The sequence below is a fragment of the Narcine bancroftii genome, chromosome 9 (assembly GCF_036971445.1).
Source record: "Narcine bancroftii isolate sNarBan1 chromosome 9, sNarBan1.hap1, whole genome shotgun sequence".
NCBI classification, from domain to species: domain Eukaryota; kingdom Metazoa; phylum Chordata; class Chondrichthyes; order Torpediniformes; family Narcinidae; genus Narcine; species Narcine bancroftii.
The window spans coordinates 21,552,813-21,569,364 of record NC_091477.1 but is presented as its reverse complement, the minus strand read 5'-3'; the positions used below and the strand labels follow the sequence as shown (position 1 = coordinate 21,569,364).

The 16,552-nt window shown below is 39.6% G+C and overlaps 1 protein-coding gene across 26 annotated transcripts in view; it reads left to right on the top strand.

The window, feature by feature from the left end:
• LOC138743264 (follistatin-related protein 5-like) overlaps nucleotides 1–16,552 on the top strand; it is a 795,256-nt gene that overhangs the window by 10,376 nt on the left and 768,328 nt on the right. The window contains exons 1-2 of one of the 26 annotated variants that reach the window (XM_069898284.1): nucleotides 6,309–6,421; nucleotides 15,883–16,043. The exons of the other annotated variants lie outside the window; for them this stretch is intronic. The gene's annotated coding sequence lies outside the window, so the exon portion shown is untranslated. Of the gene's footprint in view, nucleotides 1–6,308; nucleotides 6,422–15,882; nucleotides 16,044–16,552 lie in introns of those variants that run through there. 26 annotated transcript variants of the gene reach the window in all.

Below are 16,552 nucleotides of genomic sequence, written 5' to 3'. Positions count from 1 at the left end.
CTGGTTCTGTCAAAAAGCTATGTTATTGTTTTACATCTTTAAACATAAGTATGAAATCTGCCCACAAAATGGCTTAGATATCGTTCATTAGCACGGTATTGTTTCTCCAGAATTAGCACTCAGTTGAGTGTGTATTTACAGTTGATGATCTTTTTCTCGATTAAGTGGTGAAGGAATGGAGATTTTTTTGTTGAAATGTACTTTCTTCTGGCATATGCTGATCAAACTGATGAGACACAACCCATTAATAGAGATGTCCTGTTATATGGATCTATCTACATTAATATCTGATGAATGTTTTTAATAAACTTTGATGTAAAGCTTACAGATAATTCAACATTAGTAAAATGAAAATCTGCAGATACCATGATTGAAGTAAAAACACAAAGATGGAGTATCTCAGCAGGTCAAGCAGTGTATTTTATATAGTAAAGGTAAAAATACATAACCGATATAGCATATTGATATAGCTATATAAAGGACATTGCTTGACCTGCTGAGTTTCTCCAGCTTTGTGATTTTACTTAAGATAACTCACCATTTTTGTCATTCAGAATCATATTTATTGTCATGGAATGTCACAAAATTCATTGTTTTCTGGCAGCATTACAGGTCCAAATGTTGCTATAAATTGCATTGTTAAAAACATTAATAAATTAGTGCAAAAAGAAGAGAAAGTGAGGCAGTATCTGTGGTTTGCAGTCCATTCATAAATCTGATGGCAGAGGGGAAGAAGCTCTTTTTGTATCTTTGGGTGTTTGCCTTCAGGCTCCTGTACCTTATCCTGATAGTAGCAGTGTGAAGAGGGTATGGCCTGGGTGGTGAGATTTACAGACTATGTGACATTTTAAAAAAATGTTTTAGGACGTAAGCTTATTTCATAAAATATGTTAAACCTGGGCATATATGGTATTAGACTGAACTGTAGTTTACATGTCCATAATATGTTTTTTTTTTAAATTGCATTTTACATCATGAATTCTGGAGGCTGCTGGAACATGGAAGTAATTGAGAGTCGTGTACAAAAGGTAGACATTGTAACATGAAGAAGTAGGGGCTTGAAATTTTGTATCAACTATTCCATGCTTTCTGGATTCATAGATCCTATAACGCCCAAATAGACCCAATTGACCTATAAACCCCATACTTTTATTTTTGAAGGGTGGGAGAAAACCAGAGCACCCGGAGGAATCCAACCTAGACACGGGGAGAACATACAAATTCCTTGCAAACAGTGCCAGATTCGAACACCGGCTGCTGCCGCCGCCGCCGCTATAATAGCATGGCGCTAACTGCTATGCTAATCGTGCCGCTCCACTGATGTTGCTCGATCCGCTGAGGTCCTCCATCAGATTATTTCTCTAGATTCCAGCATCTGGTACTTATGGCTATTTACTTTGGTTGGCTTAATCAAAGATAACTTTGTTAAAGTGTGGAAACCATATCTGAAATACATTTAAAATAATCTTCATCAGAAGTAACCAATTATACCATGAGGGAGGTCTGTAAATTTACAATGATTAGAACCATGGCTGGTCCTGCCCAAAATGCTCATGTAGGCTTTAAAGAGGGGTGGATGTGGTAACCATTTCTCATGGAAAGTAATTACTGGTGGTCAAGATACTAGTAGACTAATGGGCGCTGTGAAATGCTCTCCAGGAGTGAAGCAGAGCACAAGGATAGAAGAAGGGAAATGGGAGATCAGGATGATGGGTGAGAAAGAGGCCTTTGGCCATCTGGGATATCTTGGAAAATTTGACTTATTTGAAGTGGAGGTTTTTTTGGTGCAAATAAGTTATTACTTGTTGAACTAGTGATCTCACCGTTCCTGGTTATTCTGCATCTTATGAGAGTATGAGCCATCATCTTTATAAATTATTGATGAATAATCTTGATCCAGAGACAGGAGTTCAAATCTCATCACAGGAACTCTGGAAAGTGAACCCCCCCCCCCCCCCCAACCATAAGCAAAAACCCCCAACCACAAAAACTACCAAACTGTCAAACCCATCTTCTTCTTCTTTGGCTTGGCTTCGCAAACGAAGATTTATGGAGGGGGTAAAAAGTCCACATCAGCTGCAGGCTCGTTTGTGGCTGACAAGTCCGATGCGGGACAGGCAGACACGATTGCAGCGGTTGCAAGGGAAAATTTGTTGGTTGGGGTTGGGTGTTGGGTTTTTCCTCCTTTGCCTTTTGTCAGTGAGGTGGGCTCTGCGGTCTTCTTCAAAGGAGGTTGCTGCCCGCCAAACTGTGAGGCGCCAAGATGCACGGTTTGAGGCGTTATCAGCCCACTGGCGGTGGTCAATGTGGCAGGCACCAAGAGATTTCTTTAGGCAGTCCTTGTACCTTTTCTTTGGTGCACCTCTGTCACGGTGGCCAGTGGAGAGCTCGCCATATAACACGATCTTGGGAAGGCGATGGTCCTCCATTCTGGAGACGTGACCCATCCAGCGCAGCTGGATCTTCAGCAGCGTGGATTCGATGCTGTCGACCTCTGCCATCTCGAGTACTTCGACGTTAGGGGTGTAAGCGCTCCAATGGATGTTGAGGATGGAGCGGAGACAACGCTGGTGGAAGCGTTCTAGGAGCCGTAGGTGGTGCCGGTAGAGGACCCATGATTTGGAGCCGAACAGGAGTGTGGGTATGACAACGGCTCTGTATACGCTTATCTTTGTGAGGTTTTTCAGTTGGTTGTTTTTCCAGACTCTTTTGTGTAGTCTTCCAAAGGCGCTATTTGCCTTGGCGAGTCTGTTGTCTATCTCATTGTCGATCCTTGCATCTGATGAAATGGTGCAGCCGAGATAGGTAAACTGGTTGACCGTTTTGAGTTTTGTGTGCCCGATGGAGATGTGGGGGGGCTGGTAGTCATGGTGGGGAGCTGGCTGATGGAGGACCTCAGTTTTCTTCAGGCTGACTTCCAGGCCAAACATTTTGGCAGTTTCCGCAAAGCAGGATGTCAAGCGCTGAAGAGCTGGCTCTGAATGGGCAACTAAAGCGGCATCATCTGCAAAGAGAAACCCATCTAATTCATTGATATCCCTCAGGGGTGGAAACTCATCCTCCTTCCCTGGTCTTTCCTACTTGTAACTTGAGACATACTCTCATGTGATTGATTCTTAAATATTGTCTGAATTGGTCTCATAGGCCTCTCTGTTTAAAGGCATTTAGGGATGGACCTTGTTAGTGATGCCTAGATTCTGAAAAATGCATGAGAAAATGCTAAAACAGATTCACAGATCTACGCCATGAACATCTATTGAGTGATCGTCTTTCTTTGTACATCACCCAAGTTTAATTTTCCTGGGTGAAATGATTCCAAAATGATCAAAAAACATTGTTTCTCTTTTGACGCACACTGAAAACACAATTTCAGCTACAAAAAAACTGCGATGTAATCAACCTCAGAATGAACTGTGAAAAGTTGCCAGACAACAGAAGCTAATTTACACATGTTCAAGTTTAATGAAAGTGTGTAATCAGAAGCAGGAAATGGAACCCCGATTTGACAGTCAGCAGGATTTGCAACTGGGTTAACACTTGGTGGGACATATTTGTGAATCTTACTGTGGGGTGTTTACATAACTTGTGCCAAAATACTTGCTCTGTTTTCTGCTAATTGCCTTCTTTCCCCTACTTAAAACATAGAACATTACAGTACAGTGCAGGCCCTCCAGCCCATGAGTAAATTCCAAAAATCTGTAGACACCGTGGTTGAAGTAAAAACACAAAATGTTGGAGAAACTCAGCTGGTCAAACAGTGTCCTTTATGTAGCAAAGGTAAAAAAAATACATATCCAACATTTCAGGCTTGAGGCCTTCATCAGCAGGCGTCCGAACAAAAAGATGGGGTGGGGAAAGGTGGGGTAGCAAAGGCAGGAAATGATAGGTGGAGAAAGGAGGGAGGGGACAGCACAATCAGGGGGAAGAGGGATGGCTAGGTGGGTGGAGGGGGAGAACTGGAAAAACTGGAAAGGGGGAGGGGAAATAAAAGGCAAGCAGGTTAGGAGAAAACAGAGAAGTTGATGTTAATGCCCATGATGCTGAGCTGACCTATGTAAACCCACTCCACAATTTAATTTTTCTCTTGCTCACACTCATAACAGTATTTTCCTTACATTCAAATGTCTATCAAAGGGTCTTTGGAATGCCCCTATTGTACCAGCCTCCACCACCATCCTGGTAATGCATTCCAGGCACCCACGACTCTTTGAGTGAAAACAACTTACCCCTAAACTTTCCTCTGGTCACATCAAACAAATGCTCTCTGGTATTTTTTATTATTGCCCCAAAAAATGTTTTGAAAGCATCTAACACAAAGTCATTCTTGTCGTCTCAGGTCATGTAAGACTAAGCCAACTTTCCTTTTGGTATCTTGGTGTATTATTTTGCACTGTACTCCGAATCATATCCAGGCTTCTGCTCTTAACTCCATGACAGCCAACATTTATCAGAATGACCCTTTCGAATTTCTGAATATTCTTTTGCAAGCATTCCTTGTCTTATTATGTTAGTGAATAGTAATAGGGAACATTTTTTGAATAATGGGGATGCAAAGTGAGTTGACACATCTGAGTTGATTAAAATCTGAAAGGAGTCTATTTGTGAAGTGGATCAAACTTATTTCATTGTAATATTGAATAGCGTAAAGCACGTGTGTAAAACAAGTAGAGTTCAAAAACTTTATTATTTGGAAAGAAATCAAAAAACACTCGTGTTTTAGTTTATCTCTTGGAAACTTTCAGGCAATTTAGTAAAAAAATAAATGATGCAAAAGTGAAAATATTTTGCCTTTGCTGCTACCTGCCATTGGCTGCAGCCCTTCCTTCATATAAACCAGCACATTAATACAGTACCACAGGCTCCTTGGACTCAATCAAGATATTATTGCTTGAAATTTAATCACCTTAAAAATAAAGATGAGTATAGATGAACATGAGCGCATGGGCTTGGTGGGCAACGTGTTTGGAACTGTCTAATTTTGAAGACTCTAGATTGATGGTTGTGTAATTTTGTAACATTTTTAAAGGATCAACAAAAGGTCTCCTGGGAAGAATGGGATTGGTTAAGCAATAATTCTGTGTCTTGTGTGCCCTTGGGAGAAAACTGGAGAGAAGCTTCTTGTACTTGGGCTGTTGGGGGCATTGGTAGTCCTCGCTGCCACCACTCTCACTAAGCAAGTTCAGACAATTCAAGTTGAAGTTCAGGGGTGTGATTTAGACTAGCAGGGTGCCATTCCATCTCCTTACTTTATGCACAATTAACACTAATCCACTGTGATCATATACATTTCATTGTTGGGCAAGTAACATTTCTCACTGCACTGCTGGTAAGCAAAGAAAGCTAACCTGTCTTCAAATTTTCCTTCATTCCTCTGGCCAGTTTCATCTCCTGTCCTCTTAATTTTTTTACATTTTTGATATACAGCATGGTAACAGGCCATTTTGACCCACGAGTCTGTGCCACCCAATTAACCTATGTTTCGTATGATGGGAGAAAACCAGAACCCCAGGGGAAAACCCACACAGATACGGGGAGAATGTGCAAACTCCTTACAGACAATGCGGGATTCAAACCCTAGTCTCGATCGCTGGCACTATAAGAGTGCTGTGCTAACTGCTATGCCAACCGTGACCTTCTGATTTCCCATTTAAACATATTCCTACACATCTTGAACGCATCAAGGGATTTGCTTGATCTGGACTGATTAAATATGACATATGCCTCCTTTGTTCTGACCAGAGCTACAATCTCCCTTGTCAACCAGGGCTCATTAAACTTACCAGCCTTGTCCTTTACCTCAACCTTGGGGGAAAGAAAACCTCTTGTGCAATGAATTTTCTCTTCTTTTCCCTCCTGTTTCTTTTGCCAAATATTGGGGAAATCAAAAATTTGCTCTTAATCTTTACCACAAGATAGTCAGAGGAGAGGAAACTTGAGTTAATGCCTCAACTCTATGTTGCACACATACTCTAAAGGTTTTGTCAGCACCGGGAGGAATGGGAATCTGCTTTTTGTGATCTGTGTGAAAGAACGCAGCTGGAGGAGTCTTGAGTAGAGCCTTGGTCTGTTAAAGCATATCATTAGTTTAAAACAATATTTTAATGTTCTAATAATTTTAAAAATTACTCCATTAGCTTTATAATTTAAATATTTTAATTACAGTTTTAGAAAAAGTATTTTAAAGTATTTTTTTCTTTTTAGGAGTTTTTAGGTTTTTCCACTTACAGCAGATTGTGTTTTTTAGAGATCTAAAATATTCTAATAGAATGTTTCCAAATATTCAGACTAACTGGGACTAGCTTGTTCGGTATGGATAAACAACTGAATGTCCTGTTTCTGTGCTGGAAGACCTGATACCATGATTCTAATACTGTCAGACACTATTTGTACATTGGTCCCAGAATATGACTACAGAAGGAATGTGAGTCTTTAGTTTCTTTTCTGAATGTTTCACAAATAGTGAAACATAATGTGACAATCTGTAATCATTCACTCCGTCAAGAATTGGAAATGAATATTCACTACTAGCTACTGCACATATTTACATAGCTTGGTCCATTAAACTAAATGATTTAGTCTTTTGCAAATTGTAATAAAAGTCTCAAAACATTTTCTAATTCCCTTTCCTCTCTTGCATTCTTGCTTGGTGAGCAACTGCAGCTGTTAATTGGTGTTAATTATGGAAGAATTCTTTCTGATCCTTGGATTGTACATCACATCAGCAGTGAAAAAGTAATGACATTACAATTGAATATCTCAATGTTTAAGCCCCGAAAATATAAAATTTCGAACTGTTCTGTCTGTGTCTTGCATTTTCTTTTCATCTGTTGTTAAACTTTCAGAGTTTTTCCATACTGTAAAGTCCAATTATTATAACTGACAATATATTTCTATATTAGAGATATTAACCTTATAATCTAATGTCAATAATAACAATTTACAAAATGTGTAACTGGCAGGGTTTTATCAGACTTGGCTTGGCTTCATTCCAAAAGAATCTCATCTTTAGTTCAGCTCCTTATACAGTCATGCCCTCACAGCACTTTTAATGGCTGTACTCTCTCTTGTCTACGACAATTATTAATTTTTTATACTCAATCCAATTTATGCCAAATTAAAAAGAATAAAAACTGTGGTCAGAAATCATTTGTTTCTGCTGAATGTCTATATTATTAGAAACATTTTTTATTCCAAACTGGAAATAAATGTCTTGGAGTGGAAGAGTTTTAAAATGCCAAAATGATATTTTAAATATGTAAATTAAATCATAATGATTTTGTATTAATTTTCACAGCTGTCCTAAATCTTTAGCAATTTAATCAAAAGACCAACCTGCAGACTTTTGCACTGCTGCCCTCCCCCAGAACTGCATTAGAGCTCCCGTGCACCACACTTTCCACTTGCTTGTCTTGCATCTTCCTCCATTTTTAGTGGGAAGCCAATTTCAAACATTTCATCCCTTCCCCTACTCTTTCAGCATGTTGCCAGGAATATTCCCTTCATGATCATCTGGTTTAGTATTTAAATGCCAACATTACCTCCTCCCAATAATCTTGCACCTTCTTCTGCAAGTACTGACCAGGAGTCCAAACCTTCTTTCAATTTAGTTCTTTGTGTTACCTGTTCCTGATGTTATTCTCATCTGCACTCGTGAAGACATGCACAGACCAGGTGAATCCCTTGCAGAACAGCTCTGCTGACTTTGCAGATCATCAGGCTTCATTCACTTGTCACTTGTTGTACTCCATCTTATCCTGTCAGCCATAGGATGCTTGCCTCACTTCAGTAACTATGAATGGAAGTTCAGAAAACAGCTCCTGATACACTTAAAAAAAAATACTTGCACCTCCTCTGGGTGTCTTCATGTTCCCTTTCCACAACCTTTGGCATCATCATCAATTTATTGTTCCATCTTTCTGGTCTTCAGCCTTGGACATACAGTACCTTCCCATTTACTTTATTTCCTTCCACAATTAAACATCTGGAAGGAGAATCCCCATTGTAGTAGACCTTAAAACGACAAAACTGAAGGGTTAGAAGTCAGTGAAATTTGCTGAGTGTTTGGATGACAATAGGAGAATTTGACTTGTTGAATTTTAGTGGCATTTTCTTTTCTCTGGCCTGCTTTTCCTGGGGCAAAGATGTTCCAGAATTAAAACAACAATGACGCAAAATGTCAAAATCACCTGTAATGATGATTTTCATTCTTTCTGGTCTGAAGAACAACACTTCTTAACTCACAGAACCATCAGGTTCTACTATCCAAGTTCCCCAGAAAGGGCCAACACTCATAGTTAATTTTTTTTAACCTCGCTGATGACTATGACCTTTTGCGACCTCAATCACAATACTGCAGGCCTTCCTTGATTGCTGTCTATAGGAATTAGGGTCATGGTGACTCTTTCCTCACTTCGGAATCATTCCAGGCATCTTCTGCTGCTCTCTAAAACATTTCTCAGCTTGCTGCTCACTTTTGCAATGGGGAGTTAATTAACATTCCATGAACTTTGAAGAGAGGGAAGGGATAAAGTAGATTTATATTTAGGTTTTATTTTATTTTCTTTTTTTTTCTTAAGATTAACTTGTTTAATATGGGTTTAAATATGATTGCCATAGATCATATTAAATTAGATAGAACTTGCCCTTTGTTTAGATTAAGGGATAGTCTAATGAAGTTTTACTTTTTTTCTATCCATATGTATATGATATGACCTGTTATTTGTTTTATTAAAATAATTTGTATGTAAGATTTGTATGTTAATAAAATATATTTTAAAAAGAAAAGCAAACTCCATATTCAAGGAGTGAAGCGTGCACCTAATTTCCTTCATTTCTGTGGATAAGGTATGGCAGGCATGGACATTTTCCTCCTTGCAGGCTTCTCCAACAGTGCAGGAGTTTACTGCCTGTTCTCATGTCCTTGTCAACACTTCTCCAGCAAGCCCTAGAGGTGCTCTTAATGGCTTGCCTCCTTCAGGCACTAGCCTAGCCAGGTTCTTCTGCCTATTATAATTACTCTCCCGCATCCCTGCCTTCAATACAACATCAATTTTGTTTCAGAATCAGGATTTATTGTCATGAACATGTCACAAAATTTGTTGTTTTGCTACAGCTTCACAGCGCAAATATTGCTACATTTCAAAAATAAATAGTGCACCAAAATAGGAGAAAGAGATATAATGTCTGGTTCGTTGTTTATTCAAAAATCTGATATCAGAGGGAAAGAAGCTGTCCTTGTGCTGCTGGGTTCTCCTATACCTTTTCCCTGATGGTAGCAGTGTGAGGATGGTATGGCTTGAGTGGTGGGGATCCTTGAGGATAGGGGCTTATTTCTTAAGACACTGCCTCTTGTAGATGTCCTCAATGAAATGAAGACGGATGCCTTGATGTCGTTGGCCAGGATAACAACTCTGTGTAGTATTTTCTTGTCCTGTGCATTGGCGCCTCTATACCAAACTGATGCAACCAGGCAGAATGCTCTCCACAGTACACCTGTAGAAAGTTGCAAGCATTTTGGTGACATACTGCATCTCTTCACAAAGTATAGCTGCTGACCAGCCTTCTTTGTGATTCATTAACATGGAGGCTCCAGGACAAATCCTCAGAGATGTTGACACCCAGGAATTTGAAAATCTTGACCCTCTCCACTACTGACATTTCAATAAGGACAGGTTTGTGTTCTTCTGATTTCCTCCTGAAGTCCACAATTAGATCCTTAGTTTTGCTAACGTTGACTGCAAGGATATTGTGGTGATGCCACTCAACTAGCTGATCTGTCTCCCTCCTTCATTGGCAGATGTGATTCTGCTGACAACCGTGGTGTCATTGGCAAATTTGTAGATGTCATTTGAATTGTGCTTAGCCACACAGTCAACTGAAATTATTGCTACTCATTCAGTAGGAACAATTTCATACAGCTGGAGCGACTTGCATGCATTGTTGTATGTCTCTTTAGGAGATTGTTATACTGGATGTCAGCAACTAGGAGAACTTGCATTAGATTAGTAGGGAATACCTTGCTGCAAGGCCAAATCTCATTTGCAGCACTGTGTTCCATCAATGCTGTTTTGTGTATTCGACCATGCAAAATCTTGATCTTTTTGTAACTTCCACAAGCAACACCAGGATGACCGACAATGTTGTCTTATATTAACCAAAGCAATTCTTTAGCTTTGCGTTCCTGTATTAATTGCAATTTTTATTTTTTTTCAGCAGTTGTTTTGAATCAGTTTAGTGTGATATTGGTAGACTTAATTCTCCACAGCAGGTGGCAGTCCATCAGTAGTATTTCATTTCAAACAGAAACAATGTCTGAAAGAAGATTTGCTAAATTTTGAGTAACTTTTGAGGGCCGAATAATAGCTAACATAAATCCATCACTGAAGAAAACAATCAAAAAGTGAAAGGTTCAGAAATGAAGCCAGTTTGTACTTCAGAATCAGAATACTGCAATCAAATCTCTGTGTTGCTGATCCTATTGTGTGCACTTATGTATTTAATCGAAGTTCAGTCACATGAATCTCATCTAAATCCAGTGCTGGAGAAAGATGAAAAAAAAAATTGGAGATCCTATAACCCAAGATTTCGGAAATGGCAGAATAGTCATTTAAGTTGTTTGCTACGATAAGTTAATAATTAGATATCTGTTAGAAAGATCTCAGGGTGATTTTCAAGTTTAAAAACAAGTGCTCTGAATTTAAGGAGCTATCAGAGGTTCCAATGAACAGAAAGTTCAACATTGCAGGAACTCACCCAGTTTTAAGAAAAGTAGCTTTGAAATCTTCACAGGAAAGGTGAAATGGAGATATTCATGTCACTTATGGGTTCTTGTGAAATTACAGTTTAAATCTGTGCCCCAGGTTAACCAACCCTTCTGCAGTAAGAGCCAGTTCCTTATTGAATCTGCAAAATTCCTTCATGACTTTGAGCACCTCAATAATGTTCAAACTTGACATTCTCTACTCTAAGGAAAACCATTTGAGTTTCTAGTCTCTTCACTTGAAGGAAGTGGAGGCTGATGAAGGTACCTTTCATTCTGACTGTAAAAGAATCTTCTAGTCCACTCTCCACCAATCACCCACCTGCCTCTATCTCTTTACACTACTCCCCCTCTTTCAGTTCCATCTGCCTTCCTCCATCCACCTGTCACCTGCAGGACCCTGTCTCACCCCTCCCCTCTCCTTTTTACACTGGCTACCTTCTCTCTCCACTCTAGATGTCATGCTCTTTCCCATCACAGATGCTGTTTCACCTGCTGAGATCCCCCTGGTTTATTTCAGCATCTACAGTCTCTGCTGAGTCTAAATTAGTCAGAAAAAAACTCAAGTTATCTTTGCTGTTCAAACATCTGGACTAAGGGGTACCTTGCATGCCAAATATCTTGAAGCAAATAAAGTGTCAAAAAATAATGTCATTCAGAAACTACAAGGCACCAGCATTCTATTTTTCAAAATTCTTGTCACTTGCCTGAAAAGTGTCAATTACCTCATGATTTTATACATACACACACATAGACATATATAATATTATATATATGTGTGTGTATGTGTATATATGTATGTATATATGTGTGTATATATATATATATATATATATATGTATGTGTGTGTGTGTAAACTGCAGCCTGGACACATTCCACACACCTCTCATGACTCCTGAAATGATCTGGTGGCATGAAGGCTGTAATTTACAGTGACAGCCCAGCTGTCCAGACTTATGGTCGCAGCTGATACTCGATACAAAATGCCATAACTTTCCTATTACTACTTTTTTTGATACATTATTTGGTTCTGGATGTTTGGCAACCAAAGTACCCAATATTCCAGAAGGTTTGAACACCAAAGATCATATCTTGATTTTTTTTTGTGCTACCAAATATCATATGAAATGTGGACTCACCTGAGATTGCAGATGCTGAATAAAACTTCAGGAGGAACTCAGCATCTGTGATCGGAAAGAACTTGACAAATGACCGAGAGTGGCTAGGGAAGATAGCCAGTGTAAGGAGGAGAGGGGAGGGGTGAGACAGGGTCCTGTAAATGATAGGTCAGGGTCGGACAACAATTTAGTATGCATGGGTCGGATGGCGTGTCAGTGCTTGAACGGCAGGCCCCACTGATGCGACCAGTAATTAACAAAATTGTAATTTCAATTATTTCTTGCCTGGGATCTCTTGGCTAATGACTTAACCTGGGGACGGCATCTTTAAATTCAAGATGGCAGCGCACCACTGACCTTTGCAACAAAAGAAGGCTAAAAAAATTACTGCTGCGTTTCTTATGCATAAAATACATTTTAAAATTTGGTTTACGTCAGCAATCGATTCCTTGTGAGGTAAGGATTAAGCCAGGGTATACCAGGGCAGTTTCTTTTCAATGTTTCTCCCTCCCCTCCTTCCTTCCCTCCCCTCCTTCCTTCCCTCCCCTCCCTCTGCTTACTTGCAGCTTGGCTTTTTCTGCTTCTCCTTGTGCTTTCTCCATCTTGAAATGTGCTCACTCATGCTGAATGGTGCAAAATTCCTGACACGATGTATGCGTTAGGCTCACCGTGGTTTTTTGAGGTGATTTTCTCCAGCGCTGCCGGAGCTGGGCTTGGATAGCCTACGTTTCCACCTGCCAAAGTCATAGCAACTGCCTTCCTGTTCTCTCTACTGTTTATCTCCAAGCCAAATAGAAGGAGCCCATTGTTTGGCTGTGGCATGCATGCACACTGACGGGTGGCGGCCTAGGGATTACAGGCTTGCATTGGACTATGGGCTGGGTCTGGCCTGCGGGCTGTAGGCTGCCCACCCAAGGGAAGGAGAGTGATGTTGTGAGACAGGTAGGTGGAGAAAGGGCTGGAGGGTGATAAGAGAGGACACAAAGGCTACCGGAGCTTGAATCTAATAAGTAAGGAAGGTGACAATCAGAATCATTAGGTGAAGTCTTCTCCTTTGGTTTTTCTAGCCATGCCTCCAACAATGACACTGAGTCTGAATTCATTTTTTAAAATGTTTTATAAATCCTCCTTCCCTTGATATTGGTACCCTTCTTGCCAAATTGCCATCCACCCAACTTTCCTTCGACCAACTCCTGCGCCAGCTGATAACGATCCCCAAAACTGTCATCTTCTCAAAATATTCACTTCTCTATCCTTTCCTCATCAAAATGCTTAATTAACTATGTTTTTGGTTCCCGGATGCTGTGTCTATCTCTCGTTTAGTTTCTCATACTGGCTGTGGAATCAAAATGGTATCAGTCAGAATTATGAAAGTGTCCTTGGTGATCTTTTTTTCTTACTTGTCTTCCTTACCCTTTTGCAGTCTTACCCAAAATTGATCACACTATAGCCTTCCAGTGCCTCCTCTCCAGTCTGGCTCAACAGTGTTGCTCATGCTGAGTCCTTCACCAGGGATATCTCTAGCATTGGTTTACAATGTGCTTTTGGTCTATTTTTCCAGAGTCCTCCAGAGATCAAGTCCGCCTTGCTCCTCTTCTCCCCTTACTCAATTACAGGTTCCTTCCTGATGACAACATCCACAGTTAAAGGTCCATGCGCTCAACACTGTGTGTACTTTGAAAAGTGAATTTCCGATTATTGTATCTTGCTATTCCAGTGAAATCTTGTTGACTGAACGAGACAACTGAATTGGTCAGGTGATTCATTGAACATCCCTGGTAATTTAGTGAAGGACGACTAAAAATTGTAACTTTTAAGCTTCAGGTCAGAAGTGTTGAACTTCTAAGGAAAATGCATAAACTGGTAAAACTAAACTTGATTTATCAAAGGAAATTCTTCTCCATGGCCCTATCCCTTATTTGGTGAGGTTGCAGGAGAGAACTATAATTTGTTTTAAGTGACATCTACAACTGCTTCCATATCTTATGTGAATGCGGAAACCTCTCCCTCCCCTTCTCTAGGACTACCCTTGGGACCCCCACCTCACCTGCTAAATGTAAATGATGACAGAGGGGCAGCTTTGAAATAGGGCTTGAGGTTCAATCCCAAGAAGCTTTTCTTCCTTTCTGCCTTTGTCTGTCCACTTAAGCTATCAAGTAACATCATTAAAATAGATTCACCAGATATTGAACTATTATCAGAATACTTTCAATTTTTCCACCAGTTTCCTGTCCTGTTTGTGTTGCCCTTGGATTACAAAAGGTGCTGCAAAAAAATCAAATGTGTACCCTTTTTAATTATTGGCATGAATCTCTGGTGTTGCTTTTGTAGGTTTGCATCACCACTGCAGAACTTAACAGGGAAAAGTAGCAGGGAGTGGGATTGCTCTTTGAGCAAATATAAACTCATGACTCAAAATGGCCTCCTTCTTTGTGGTATGGTAATAGGGATGTTTCAAGTTTTTAGAGGCTGCCATCTTATCCTGCACCAACCTGGGTGATCAATTTCAGTGGAAGCATTTGAAATCTCCAGACTGGCAGTGGATTATTTTGCTGGAGTGCTTCTGTTAGAATAGAAAATGAAATGAATGCATTTCTTCCAGGTTTAGGTACTGCTTATTATTGGGTTTTCTTTCATCTTGAAACCTTTCATTTTGTGTATTCAGTGCATGAACATAAAATCTATGCTTAACTATTTTTATTAACAGATCAATAGTGGCCCTTGCTGTGCCTTTAAATAATATAATAGGATGAAGCTGTTAGTTGCAGAGCTCTGAGGATAGTTAATTTTCTGTTCTAATTGATATATATGCTAATTAAAAGTAAGAAGATAAAACAGATTTTGATGTAGTTGCTCATGGAAATGAACAATGTATTCTAATTTACAGTAGTTGGTCTTACAGTTTTATGTCTTGATCAATTACAATTACATTTTCAAATTTAAATTATTTTTAGATATACAGCATGGCAACAGGCCCTTTCCAATGATCCCCAATTAACCTACAAACACCGGTACGTTTTGAACGGTGGGATGAAACCGGAACCCCAGGGGAAAACCCAGGCAGACGTGGTGGGAATATACAAACTCCTTACAGATAGCATAGGATTTGACCCAAAGTCCTGAATGCTGGCTCTGTAACAGAGCTGGTGCTATAGTAGCGCTAACCATGCTGCCCAAATGATTTGGAGAATGTGGGCATTGATTCTGCTACCTCTCGCATGCTAAGCAAGTGCTCTACCATTTGAGCTAATTTCTGGCCTAATTGTATGTTCTTTAAGGTCAAATGACTGCTCATTGCAATTCTAACATGTGAGACTGGCATTTATAAACTCAGCCAACCAAATGCAGGGAAGTATAAAGTTGGCATCAATGTCCCTGTGAGAGGATGAGAAAATTAGGGCTCTATCTGCAGTAACATGGCAGAAAGCAGCTTGCTTACTCTTCAGTCGCAGAATAACCTTGATATTAGTTGAGAATCCCAGAGGTATCCTTATAAGTTAAAATTAAATTAATTGAAAACAGGACTGGCTAAATTAAACCTTAAACCTAATTCATTTCGACTTGTTTATGGTCCTGGGAGAGCAAAATTATTACTTGTGTATCTTATGGGTAATTTTTATTGTGACAATCTACTTACTATATTTTGATGTTAGTTTTTTTTCCCACATTTTAAACTAATTCATGCATTGGTAATACAAAAAAGTAACCCATCATAGTACAGTAAAATTGGTACTATCTGGAATTCAAACAACTGACAGCCTCAAGCAACTAGCAAAAAATTGCAGGAGAAAAAACGTAAAAAATACAAAGTTAGTTCGCCAATCACACAACACACAATCTCAAGCAACTGGGAAATACACTTATCCGGCATCCATCAATCCCCATAGGTGCCAGATAACGAGGGTTTTACTGCATAAAGTTAAACAGAGGCTGACCTTGGTTTCTGTTTAAATAGATTTTATTCACTCTTATTGCAAAACTGAGATTTTAGGTTATTTATTTTAGATGTGAGCATCATTGGAAAGGCCAACATTTATTGCTCATTCCTGGAGAAGATGGTGATGTCACCTCCTTGAACTGCTTTATTTCTTGTGATGTCCAAATGGTGGTTGCCACTTACTACATGGAAGATGGCATCCAATAAATCTCCTCTTCTTATGTGTGAGGTATGACCATTAGAGTATTTTTAAGTTAGAAAGAACTGTAGATGCTGGAATCTGGATTAATAAACAAACTGCTTGAGAAACTCAGCAGGTCAAGCAGATTTCTGACATTTCAGGTCAAGACCTTTCATCAGGAGTGTGTATTTTCCCTGTTGATGTACATTGTTTTCAGTTTTACCAGGGGCCTTTGATGCTACACTCTGTCAAATACTGCCTTGTCATTTGCAGACACTCTCACCTCCTGGAGTTCAGCTCTTTGGCTAAGGGTTCTTGTTCTCTTTTTCTTCAGTTCAAATGGGTTGAACTGAAGAAGAGTTCTGACAAAAGGATTGATTGGTCAATAAGTTCTTATATTTTGGATATTAAGTGAATCAAGGAACATGGTGTTGCTACAGGAAAGTAAAAACTTGAATGGGCAAACAGCTATCAGGGGCCAAAAGGACGATTTCTGCTTTTGTAACATGTTCACACTTGGGATGATCCTGTAGATTCCAAGAGTCAGAAGGAAAAGT